The following is a 13,806-nucleotide window of genomic DNA, read 5'->3' as shown; positions in this document are numbered from 1 at the left end:
CCATATAAGATTAATATTATTCTTGTGTTTCACTTTGCATGTTTTGACTTCCAGAATAATTATGTTATGGTATATATCATATTATTCAAACCATCCACAGTCAGTCATATGTTGGAAGTAGATATGAATCAAGACTATCATGAATTTGTCTTGTATGATTTGTCTAAAGTGCTTTAGACAATGCAATGGTTGCTACAACATTCATGAGTACTCATAAGGGCTGAGTATTGGATCCAACCCACGCTCACTTGCATCACTTCATGGAATTTATCTCGAGTGATCATGAGACGGTAATATCATATAAATCTTTAAACCTAGAGATATGAGTTGTTGACTATGAGTTGGTTATTCACTGATTGTACGAAAACGCATTGGTAACTCGATGTTATAAAACGTGCCTTTATCGATGTGTTCAATTTAGTTCTATGTCGAAACAAATCAGAGATCGAGAAACAAATGCTGGACAATAAGTAAGACCATGTTCCATGTGTTTCTCCGGCTGATATCATGAGAACAGAGGATTATATGATCACTTATCTTAAATGGCGTATCATCATCATCTCAGTTCCGAGAGACTTTGAAAGAGCTACGATTGCTAGTCGGATTTTGAAGTCATATTTGCAAATATAGTTATTAGACTTATTCAAGTGGGAGACTGTTGGATATATTGTCTAAGTCTATAACCTTATTTGGTATGTATTTGACCCGACCCGACATGGTCCATTTGGGTTGCATGGCATTACAATACTTGGATAGACAAAATGAGAGAAAGTACACTTGTGATTATTAATATATTATAAGTTCTAATATATTAATAATTGTATTATTTAATTAGTATTGATAAAGTATTAATCTAGTATTAATTTGGTGATCAAAGTGAGACTAATTAAATATATAGGGTTGATTATGACAATCATCAATTCTTTTATAGTGGATTAATGATCCATGGTTTATGGGTTTGGTTATAACCATATGGAGCTCCATGGATAGTCCATGGGAGTTACAAACCCATGGGTCATGAGAAATGTTTCCTTTATAATTATTATTATTAGAAAGAAATTGAAAACTCATAGGAGTTTCAAATGAATGTGGTGAAAGCAAAAATGCATGGGAGTTTCAAATGAATGTGGTGAAATGAAAATTGCTTCCTTTATAATTATACTAGACGAATGCCCGCGTATTGCGCAGAAACACCTATATAGTTGAAATCTTTACAAATATATGCTTTTTTTAATATAACAATAACGTTGTTGTTAAATTTGATATAATAATTCATATACTAAATTGATATAATATATTGATTATTTTGAATTATATCATAATATATACATCTATTATAACTGCATAATCTCAACCGTTTGACTGACTTCTACCTACGAGTTACTAATGAATAAAATTAAATATAATATATGGTTTAATGTTAAATTGAGATTATAATTCAGATTTTGCTTTTAGCACTATAATTTATCACTTTTAACTATTCACAAAATATTCATTAGGTTTTTTAAGTGGAAATGAAATTTATATTTAAGTTAACACTGTAATGTTATATTTAAATTAACAATTTAAGTATTTTTTTTCCAAACTGTTTAAAAGTTATAGCTTTAAATTGATAAGGGTTTACATACAATAACATATTAAATCTAATAAATTAAGTATAATCTGTTAAAAGTTAAAGACATAACATTATAACTAGAAGTAAAGATGTTATTTTAATATTGACGTTTAGTTTATTTATGATACACTTTGGGTTTGATATTTATTTAAGCTTAATAACCAACTTATAATCATTATTAGAAGACACTACAATTTATCACTTTTAACTATTTACAAAATATTCTTTGGTTTATTTAAGTTAAACTAAAATTTATATTTAAGTTGATCCTGTAATGTTATATTTAAACTTATAATTTAAGTATTTTATAAAAATTATTCAAAAATTGTAGTTTTAAAATGATAACGGTTTACACCCAACAATATATTAAAACTAATAAATTAAGTATAATATGTTAAAAGTTAAAAAAAGATAAGTTTATAAATAGAAGTAAAGATATTCTTTTAATATTGAAATTTAGTTTGTATATGATTACATTTTATGTTTGATATTTATTTAATCTTATTAACCAACTTATAACCATTATTAGGAAGAAATTGAAAAGTGATGGGAGTTTCAAATGAATGTGGTGAAAGGAAAAATGCATGAGAGTTTCAAATGAATGTGGTGAAAGGAAAAATGTTAGCTTTATAAGATATATAGATATAGATATAGATAGATATAGATTAGGCGAATGTCTACGCGTTACGCAGAAACACCTATATAGTTGAAATCTTTACAAATATATGCTTTTTTAAATATAACAATAATGTTGTTAAATTTGATATAATAATTTGCATACTAAATCGATATAATATATTGATTATTTTGAATTACATGATAATATATACATGTATTATAAGTGCATAATCTTAACCGTTTGAATATTGGTCATGAAGGCGAACCCGTCGAGTCGTCGCCTAACTCGACGGGTAGGATCGGGATTCAGGGCAGTCGTTTGTGTAGGGACTCGGCGAGTTGGAAAGCCAACTCGGCGAGTCGAGGTCAACTGAAAGTTGACTCTGACTTTGACTTAGGGCAAGGTCAGGGGTAAAATGGTCATTTTACCCAAAGGTCAGTGAGCAGTGTTTGATTGAGTATATTGTGGGAATTGCAGCCGGAGGGTTTCCGGAGCAGCAGCAGCAGTAGTAGGTGATCAGTTCCCACACAGACCAGCAGCTATTTCGAGGTGAGTTTCCTTTCCAGTAGGAACGGGTCTAAGGCACCAAGGCCGACCCGTGCAGACGAGATGCTAGTACTAGAGTGTGGGCCGAGCCCGTATCTCTATTGTAGTTAAGTACGATATATGTGTTAACATGATAGAATTGCTAATACTTGTTGTCTGTGTGATACTTGTATGTTATGGGTTAGTGGTTGAGTGTGGGCAGGGCCCGTATCTCTCCGAGGTCGGAGTGTGGGCAGGGCCCGTATCTTCACAAGTGTGGGCGAGGCCTGTATCTCCCGGCTAGCGAAGTGTGGGCAGGGCCCGTATCTTCCCGAGTGTGGGCAAGGCCCGTAACTCCTAGCTGAATAATGATTGTTATATGTTGCATGGTATGTGGTATTATGGGGGAACTCACTAAGCCTTGTGCTTACAGTTTTCAGTTTCGTTTCAGGTACCTCCTCAGCTAGGGGAAAGGAGCCGGCGCGGTAGCGGCACGTCACGCACACACTCTCCGATTTCCGCATTTACGAGCTTCACTGGGATTTGTACTCTGATATTTTAATTAAATGTACGAATTGGCTTTTAGACACGGTTCACTGGTGTGATATTTCGATCAGACAATGTTTTAGTTTTTTTTTCATATTTTCTAAAGTAATGTTTTTAAAAACAAAATTTTTGGTCATGAAAAGTGGGTCGTTACAAGTTGGTATCAGAGCCCTGGTTTGAGGGATTCGGACACACCTTCGGGAGTGTCTGGACTCAAATCAAGGGATTAAAGGATTTTCTAAAAGAAAATGTTTTCTAAAATGGAGAAAAGAGTTTTGAAATAACGAAGTGTGTGATGTACGCGACCGGCCGAGCTCAAGTAAGTATTCCCCAAAGCACCCATACCGGTTTATGTTGTGTTTATCAGCTTTCGTAGAACAGCATGCTAGAATAGGACTAAGGATCTAGGAGTGATGCCTTATGTGCCTGCTATTTGTGTTTTAGTTGTATGAAAACTTGCATGTTAGTTATCGGGTAGACAGTAAGTAGGATAGCCTGATTAGGTTATGCCTGGTAGTATGAGCTTAGCACTTTATGCTAGCTCAGTTCCTGAAGGTGATAGAGTCAGTTGAGATTGTTACCCTAATCTGAATGCTGCTTGCTTCGTGCTCGTGGGACTCTGAATAATGGGAGTTAGCCATTAGGCGAATGCGTCACGTCACGTGTAACCAGGGTTGAATAATCTTAGAGTGCCGGATTTGATCCTACTGCGCAGCTCTTGTTTGAGTCCAACCGTTGTAGGGACGAGTCGGATACTCGAAGGATTATTTGGGCCTCGTCACATGTGATGGTATTCGGGTAATGGCTAACTGGCATTACAAGGAGGCCTGTAGCAGCTAAGGACTGGTTAGAGTGGAACTAGAGATTTCCCTAGGGCCAGCCTAGGATAAGTATAGCAGTGATCGGCAGTAGTGAAAGGGATCTGGTGGAGTCGAGGCAATCCTTGAAGAAGGTACGGATAGATGTGGAAGGTAGTATGGGCCCGTACTACTGAAAGTAGAGGATCTGTACCCGAACCAAGGACGGCCAAGATAAGACCAGGGAACTTGTAAGTAGATGTGATCCCTCAGGGAGTATCAGTATCACTAATGATTGTTGTGATGTATTGCAGAATGGTGGTGCTTCGATCGAGGCCGGTAGATGGCGGCTCAGGAGAGGGGTCACGTTCGGGATCAGGTTCCCAGCCAATTGATGAGGGGCTACGCGAGTTCATCGCGTCAGAAATAACCAGGGGTATCCTTGAGTCGACTCCCAATATCTTTGGGTCGATCAAGGAAGGGATCATGGAGTTGATGGAGGATCGCCTTCGGGCATTCAGGAGTGATATGGCATCTAGCCAGTCAGGATCTCGCACGCTGTCCTTCAAGGACTTCAGGGGCAGCGGTGCGCCGGATTTCCATAGGGTGAAAGACCCCATTGTTGCCAGGCGATGGATTGCAGACATCGAGTCTGCCCAGTTGACTAGCTTCTGCCCCGAGGGGTCGAAGGTGAGGTATGCAGCGGGATGTCTACGGGACCGAGCCCGGGATTGGTGGGAGTCAGTGGGTGACTCGTTGGGAGCCTCAGCTATCGAGGCTATGACCTGGTCGGACTTTGTGACCAGGTTTAGGGCAGAGTTCGCGCCGGCGGTCGAGCTTCAGCAGCTGGCCAGGGAGTTTCTTGACATGAGGCAGACAACGGAGACTGTGGCGGAGATCACCGCCAAGTTCAGGGAGAGGGCTTTGTTGGTGCCCCAGTATGCCGGTGACGAGGACATGAGGAGGACTCGTTACCATGATATGCTACGAGCTGACATCCGGGAGCATGTTAGCTTTTCGGCTTGCCCTACCCTGGACTCCATGATTGCCAGGGCAAGGGAGAGGGAGATAGATTTGGAGCACATCCGGAAATGGAAACTAGAGGAGGGTCAGGCAGGAGGGGCTTCGGGGAAGAAGTCCAAGGGATCAGATGGTAGGCCGAAAGGTCAGTCAGGACCGAGCCGCTGCCGGAAATGCGGCAGGACGCATGTGGGGGCATGTAGGATGGGTTCAGTAGGCTGCTACAAGTGCGGCAAGGCAGGGCACTTTAGCAGGGATTGTACTGCTCCAGTTTCAGCTATTCAGACATCGGAGTTGCTATGTTTTCACTGCAATCAGAGGGGCCACAAGAAGGCCAATTGCCCCCAGTTGACAGTTTCAGCGCCAGTGAAGGCGCCAGCTCCAGCGACCCTGCGGATCACGGATGGTCGACAGGGCAAGGCAGAGGCTCCAGTGGTGAGGAGCCGGGCATTTCAGCTGACTGCCGAGGAGGCACGCGCCGCACCTGATGTGGTGACGGGTATGATTCTTTCCCTCTATCTTATTTTTATGATGTTATGTTATTGATATGTGCTCTGTATGCTTTAGGATCGTTCCATGTGAACGGCATCCCAGCTCAGGTATTGTTTGATTCGGGTGCATCCCGATCGTTTGTTTCTCTTGCGCTTAGCAAGAGGTTTCATGAGACTTCAGGAGAGTTAGATTGTCCTTTGGAGGTAGAGATTGCTGATGATCGTTCGGTGCGAGCATCGATGGTATTCCGAGATTGCGTTCTGCGGTTGTTCGAGGAGCGTTACTTGGTAGACTTGGTTCCCATACCGTTGCGTGGGAACAAGGTGATTATTGGCATGGATTGGTTGAGCCCTAATGGGGCGGTGATAGATTGCGCGCAGCAGCTAGTGCGGGTCAGGACCCCAAGTGGGGGAGAGTTAGTAATTCATGGAGAAAGGCCGCAGTGTGGACCCGCTGTATGTTCAGCAGCGAGGGCTAGGCGCTATCTCCAGCAGGGATGCGCAGGTTATGTCGCGTATGTGATGGATACCCGAGAGGCGGGTAATGCATCGACGAGCGAGGTTCCGGTGGTTCGGGACTTTACAGACGTCTTCCCAGAGGAGCTTCCTGGGATACCTCCGGAGCGACAGGTGGAGTTCAGGATCGACCTTGTTCCTGGTGCGGCTCCGATAGCCAAGGCACCGTATCGGTTGGCTCCTCCCGAGATGCAGGAGTTGTCTACGCAGCTGCAGGAGCTGCTAGACAAGGGGTTCATTCGTCCGAGCAGTTCGCCCTGGGGAGCCCCGATCCTGTTTGTGAAGAAGAAGGACGGGTTGCATCGGATGTGTATAGATTATCGGGAGCTGAACAAGGTAACGGTGAAGAACCGTTACCCGCTTCCGAGGATTGATGACCTCTTTGACCAGCTTCAGGGCGCATCTTGGTTCTCCAAGATTGATTTGCGTTCGGGTTATCATCAGATGAGGGTCAGGGAGGAGGATATGCAGAAGACCGCGTTTCGGACGCGCTATGGCCATTATGAGTTCGTGGTGATGCCGTTTGGGCTCACCAATGCTCCTGCCGCGTTCATGGACCTCATGAACCGTGTATGCAGACCGATGCTGGACCGGTCTGTGATAGTCTTTATCGATGATATCTTGGTTTATTCCAAGACCCGGGAGGAACATGAGGAGCATCTGAGAGAGGTGTTAGAGACCCTGAGGAGGGAGAGCTTGTATGCCAAGTTCTCCAAGTGTGAGTTTTGGTTGCGCGAGGTGCAATTTCTGGGACACCTCGTCAACCAGAATGGGATTTTGGTCGATCCGGCCAAGGTCGAGGCCGTGATGAGATGGGAGGTTCCGAAGTCTCCATCTGAGATTCGGAGTTTCCTGGGATTGGCAGGCTACTATCGGAGATTTATCCAGGATTTCTCCAAGATAGCCGTGCCCCTGACGCGGCTGACGAAGAAAGCCGCGGTCTTTCGGTGGGGACCCGAGCAGCAGGCTGCATTTGAGACGCTGAGACAGAGATTGTGTGAGGCGCCGATCTTAGCCCTGCCAGAGGGCGTAGAGGATTTTGTGGTTTATTGTGATGCGTCCATTTCCGGGTTGGGCGCGGTGCTGATGCAAAGGGGGCATGTCATTGCTTACGCTTCGAGGCAGCTCAAGCCTCACGAGGCGAACTACCCGACGCACGATTTGGAGTTGGGGGCGGTGGTATTTGCCCTCAAGATTTGGCGACATTACCTCTATGGGGTTCGGTGTACCATCTACATAGACCACAAGAGTTTGAGGTACCTCATGGATCAGCCGAATCTGAACATGAGGCAGCGTCGGTGGTTGGATGTGGTGAAGGATTATGATTGCGAGATCCTTTACCACCCGGGGAAGGCCAATGTGGTGGCCGATGCGCTTAGCCGCAAGGCGGCGCCGATCAGGGACGTTTGCATGAGGATGACCGTGGTGACTCCCCTGTTGGAGCAGATTCGGGAGGCTCAACAGGAGGCTATCAAGGAGGAGCATCGGAAGAGCGAGCGTGTAGTAGGTCAGGTTTCCTCCTTCGATTATGATAGCCGAGGATTATTGACACTACACCGTAGGGTGTGGGTGCCGTATCACGGAGGCGTGCGCCAGATTTTGATGGAGGAGGCGCACAAGTCCCGATTCTCTATTCATCCCGGGGCGACGAAGATGTATAGGGATCTTCGTCTAGACTATTGGTGGCCCTGCATGAAGCGGGATGTGGCATGGCATGTCGAGCGATGTTTGACCTGCAGGAAGGTCAAGGCCGAACATCATAGACAGCATGGCAAGATGCAACCGTTGGATATTCCACTATGGAAATGGGAAGATATCACGATGGATTTTATCACGAAGCTTCCCAGGACCGCACGTGGAGTGGATTCGATTTGGGTCATCGTGGATAGATTGACCAAGAGTGCTCACTTTATTCCGATTCAGGAGAGCATATCGGCCGAAAAATTGGCCGACATCTATATCAGGGAGATTGTGGCACGGCATGGGGTGCCAGCATCGGTGATCTCGGACAGGGATGGGCGTTTTACTTCCAGGTTTTGGAAGAGATTCCATGACGAGTTAGGCACTCGTCTGCATTTTAGCACTGCCGTTCACCCGCAGACGGATGGGCAAAGCGAGCGGACCATCCAGACTCTGGAGGATATGCTGCGGGCGTGCGTGCTAGATTTCGGTGGTAGCTGGGATACCTATCTTCCCCTGGCCGAGTTCTCCTACAACAACAGCTATCACGCGAGTATCGACCACCCTCCCTTCGAGATGTTGTACGGACGGAGGTGTAGGACCCCGATATGCTGGGGTGAGGTTGGCCAGAGAGTCATGGGAAGCACCGAAGTGGTGCTCAAGACGACTGAGAGGATCCAGCAGGTCCGGAGCAGGCTTCAGACTGCTCAGAGTCGGCAGAAAAGTTATGCTGACAAGCGTCGATCCGATTTAGAGTTCCAGGTCGGGGATATGGTTCTCCTGAAGGTGTCGCCGTGGAAAGGCGTCATCCGATTCAGGAAGCGGGGCAAGTTGGGCCCGCGATTCATCGGACCGTTCAGGGTCGTAGCCCGGGTGGGCAAGGTAGCATATAGGCTGGATCTGCCAGCCGAGCTTAGCTAGATCCACAGCACTTTCCATGTTTCGCAGTTGCGAAAGTGCCTAGTGGACGATTCTGCAGTAGTACCTTTGGAGGATATTCAGGTTGATGACAGCCTGAACTACATTGAGCGCCCAGTCGCAATCCTCGACAAGAAGTCGAAGGATTTGAGGAACAAGAGGGTGGAGCTAGTGAAGGTGCAATGGCAGCACCGCAAGGGTTCGGAGTGGACTTGGGAGCCGGTGGACGAGATGATGGAGCATTATCCCGAGCTGTTTCAGGATCAAGCAGCAGACTTCGAGGACGAAGTCTAAAATAAGTGGGGGAGATTTGTAGCACCCGGTTCCTAGTACGTAAATGTTATTCGATGTATTTCCTTTCTTTTAGCCTTGGACTCGGCGAGTCATAGGTCCGACTCGCCGAGTGGATGCGGGACCCGGGACGCGTTTAAATTGTCGACTGGACGAGTCCATATCCTGGACTCGGCGAGTCACAGCTGTTGGATGAAACCCTAAGTTTCAGGGGTTTGCACCCTATTTAAGCAACTTATCTGCCCCAGGCCAGCCCCATTCTCTCCCCTGAGCTCCCCAACCCTTGTTTGTGCTTGTTCTTTGAAGATTGAAGTTTTGTTGTGTGCTTTTGAAGGCTTTGAAGGAGGAAGGAAGTAGATCCAGAAGAAAGGAAGCCATCCAAGCATTATTTGTGTTCTTCCAGCAGTTCCTTTGAGGTATAACCCGTTTTTCCCTTGATTCTATGCTTAGAACTTCATTTGGGTCCTTCTTGATCTAATCCCCAAACTTGTATGTGCATTGTATGGTGTAATAAGGCGTTTGACCTTTGGATCTAGGCAAGATTGAGCTCCAGGAGCTCAGATCTGTTAGCTTTTTGGCTCCATGTTGCTTGTTAGCCCTAGATCTACCATTTTGAGACATTTTGAGCCCTAAAATCCATATTGGTGAATATCCACACGTAAAGTTGGAAACTTTACGTGTGATTCGTGCCCTAGAAGTCCAGATCTATGAATGGCATGGACTGGAATCGAGCAAATCGGTATATTTTAGGAGTGCATGGCAACGACTCGGCGAGTCGTTCATGTGACTCGGCGAGTCTGCTCGCGAGTCTTCGAGTTTGTCCCCTTTTTCGTAGTGTCGAGTGAGAAGTGAGTCACAGGGTGTGACTCAGTGAGTCGGAAGCTTAACCCATCTATGGAGGTACTCGGCGAGTCAATGCCCTGACTCGGTGAGTTCAAGGCAATCTCCTTAGATCAAGAACAGACTCGACGAGTTGTTCATACAACTCGGCGAGTCTTAGCATGAGTGTTCTTCGGATGAAGATGAACTCGACGAGTTGTTCATACAACTCGGCGAGTAGGATGAAGGACTTGAATATTGGTCATGAAGGCGAACCCGTCGAGTCGTCGCCTAACTCGACGGGTAGGATCGGGATTCAGGGCAGTCGTTTGTGTAGGGACTCGGCGAGTTGGAAAGCCAACTCGGCGAGTCGAGGTCAACTGAAAGTTGACTCTGACTTTGACTTAGGGCAAGGTCAAGGGTAAAATGGTCATTTTACCCAAAGGTCAGTGAGCAGTGTTTGATTGAGTATATTGTGGGAATTGCAGCCGGAGGGTTTCCGGAGCAGCAGCAGCAGTAGTAGGTGATCAGTTCCCACACAGACCAGCAGCTATTTCGAGGTGAGTTTCCTTTCCAGTAGGAACGGGTCTAAGGCACTAAGGCCGACCCGTGCAGACGAGATGCTAGTACTAGAGTGTGGGCCGAGCCCGTATCTCTATTGTATTTAAGTACGATATATGTGTTAACATGATAGAATTGCTTATACTTGTTGTCTGTGTGATACTTGTATGTTATGGGTTAGTGGTTGAGTGTGGGCAGGGCCCGTATCTCTCCGAGGTCGGAGTGTGGGCAGGGCCCGTATCTCCCAGATAGTGAAGTGTGGGCAGGGCCCGTATCTTCACAAGTGTGGGCGAGGCCTGTATCTCCCGGCTAGCGAAGTGTGGGCAGGGCCCGTATCTTCCCGAGTGTGGGCAAGGCCCGTAACTCCTAGCTGAATAATGATTGTTATATGTTGCATGGTATGTGGTATTATGGGGGAACTCACTAAGCCTTGTGCTTACAGTTTTCAGTTTCGTTTCAGGTACCTCCTCAGCTAGGGGAAAGGAGCCGGCGCGGTAGCGGCACGTCACGCACACACTCTCCGATTTCCACATTTACGAGCTTCACTGGGATTTGTACTCTGATATTTTAATTAAATGTACAAATTGGCTTTTAGACACGGTTCACTGGTGTGATATTTCGATCAGACAATGTTTTAGTTTTTTTTCATATTTTCTAAAGTAATGTTTTTAAAAACAAAATTTTTGGTCATGAAAAGTGGGTCGTTACACTACGCTATATATATTATAGTTGAAAATGAAAATTATGTAAGATTAAGATAAATGTGATATTTATACAAATTTTAGAAGTAACTGTAGTTAGAAGTTGAATTATAAGAACATTGGACAATTACAATGTATATATGATACAAAACGACATAGTATGAAGAGTTTTAGTACCTAAACTTATATACCCTTAAAGGTATATTCACTTTTCCATATATATATATATATATATATATATATATATATATATATATATATATATATATATATATATATATATATATATATATATATATATATATATATATATATATATATATATATAGTAGTTTATAGCCCGTGGAAACCACGGTTATAAAATTAATTAAATATTCATAGTAAAAAATTTAAAATTATTAATCAATTATTTTATATAAAATTTTAAATACATTATTAATTAAGAGATTTTTTTATTACTTATGTAAAATTATAATTATTGATTCAAATAAATATGTGGAATTAATTTATCATATATATTAGACTCTTTTTATTTGTGAACTAATGAAAACAATAATATAAAATTTAAAATTTAAAATAAAGAATAAATAGATTGACAAATAACATCACATTAATAGGAGGTTTAATGAATTTAAAATAGAGAATTAATAGAATGACAAGTGTCATCATATTAATTAAGAGTTTTAATATTATGACACTTGGCAAAAAGACTACTTTTTTATTAGTATATATATATATATATATATATATATATATATATATATATATATATATATATATATATATATATATATATATATATATATATATATATATATATATATATATATATATATATATATATATATATATATATATATATATATATGGCATTGCGCTCTCTCTATCGCTAACCCAATCAAAAAATTTTGTTGTTGACTTTTTATAGAACTTGACATTGATTTTTTTTTAGAAGAGTTGACATTGATATTAAACAGGAGTTTAATGGTCGGCATTATATCAAAAAGGTATTAAATATAAAAAAAAATGATATTTGGTTCTTCTTTTAAATTATTTATAATATTAAATGGCACGTAGATACCATGTCCATGTCATTTATATGTCAATTGAATGTTAATATATATATATATATATATATATATATATATATATATATATATATATATATATATATATATATATATATATATATATATATATAGAGAGAGAGAGAGAGAGAGAGAGAGAGAGAGAGAGAGAGAGAGAGAGAGAGAGAGAGAGAGAGAGAGAGCGAGAAAGGTGAGTTCAATTGAGAAAATAAAAAATGTTGAGAATGAGGGAATCATTCTCAGCCATTTATTTTATCTAAGCATAAAAAGACACCGTGGCAAACTTGTAAATATGATAACAACCTTCAATCTCAAATACGTATCTGTAGAGAATTAGATTACAGTTCAAACTCATTCATTGTTCATCATCCAAATTTCTTCTCCAATTTTCAACAGTCATCCAGATTTCTTCAATTAAACTATCATCAACATCATCCAGTGCTAATCAATCATCGATCTTCGTCAATAATCAACACGATTCAACAGTTAACAACAAAAATTCGTCTTTGGTTCTTTTAATTCAACCTTCAATTGTGTTTGAATACGATCAGATCTTCAACATATATGATTAATTATACTCCCAACGTTATTAGATCAACATCATCGATAATCAACAAAAATGCACTTCATATCATTCATTCAACATCGATTATCAAATAAAACTTCAAAATTGAGGTTACAAAAAGATCAAATCGTTTTTTTTTTTTTGAAAAATTTCATATAATTCTCTATCAATCTACTCTTTTGTAAGATTTAAATAGTCAAAATATCATGTTTTTACCATTTTTAAAAAAAGTTAAATTGTATGCACTCCAACAGTTTGATGAAATGCATAAACTAAATTACCACGTTATATTTATATATGAATATGTTTTCTCAGTATATGATTATTAACACAAAAAACAAATATGCAAGTCTGTATGTTATTCATATGTGAATAACATATAAAAAATTTATATATTTATGAAAATACCTTGTAATATTTATATGTGAATGTACTGTTGGGAAAATTAGGATTTGCGGTGGAGATCTAGATACCAGCTTGGATCGTGATATCACTTTCCGAACTGATATTTCTACCCTATGCCTGGGTTACAAGAAATTCAGCCTAGGATAATCCAAGCGGACACCTACGTTTCTAGGCACAGAAAACGTAAGCTATTATGCTAAAAGGTTCTGTGAATGTGTGAAGAAAAAACGAGAGCTAAAAAACAACCATCTTCTGGAAAGGAATAGTTGTTTATATACTAAACACGATTAGGGTTTCATTAGTGTTGGGCCGTCATTACTTTCTTAGGAAGCAAGTAACATTAATCCGGATTAGGGTTACCAAAAACTAACGAGTTTCGTTAGTTTTACCATAATCACCCTCAAGAAATTGAATTTTCCATTATGTTCCCACATGCAAAATTCGTTGAGGTTTTGAGGCTCTGCCCCTTGGACCCCTGCTAGGGGCGTTGCCCCTAGACCCCGCCAAAGGGGCGCTGCCCCTTTGGAAACCCCGGACCCAGGGGCGCTGCCCCCGGACCCCCGACTAGTCGTCGAACCGGCTTCTGACTCGATCTTATACATGCATACACTCCGCACAAACCCGTACATATATTAGAGTACAAATCATG

Source organism: Lactuca sativa, chromosome 8 (assembly GCF_002870075.4).
Source record: "Lactuca sativa cultivar Salinas chromosome 8, Lsat_Salinas_v11, whole genome shotgun sequence".
Taxonomy (NCBI): Eukaryota; Viridiplantae; Streptophyta; class Magnoliopsida; order Asterales; family Asteraceae; genus Lactuca; species Lactuca sativa.
The sequence above is the reverse complement of the archived record's forward strand: the minus strand, read 5'-3'. Positions refer to the sequence as shown.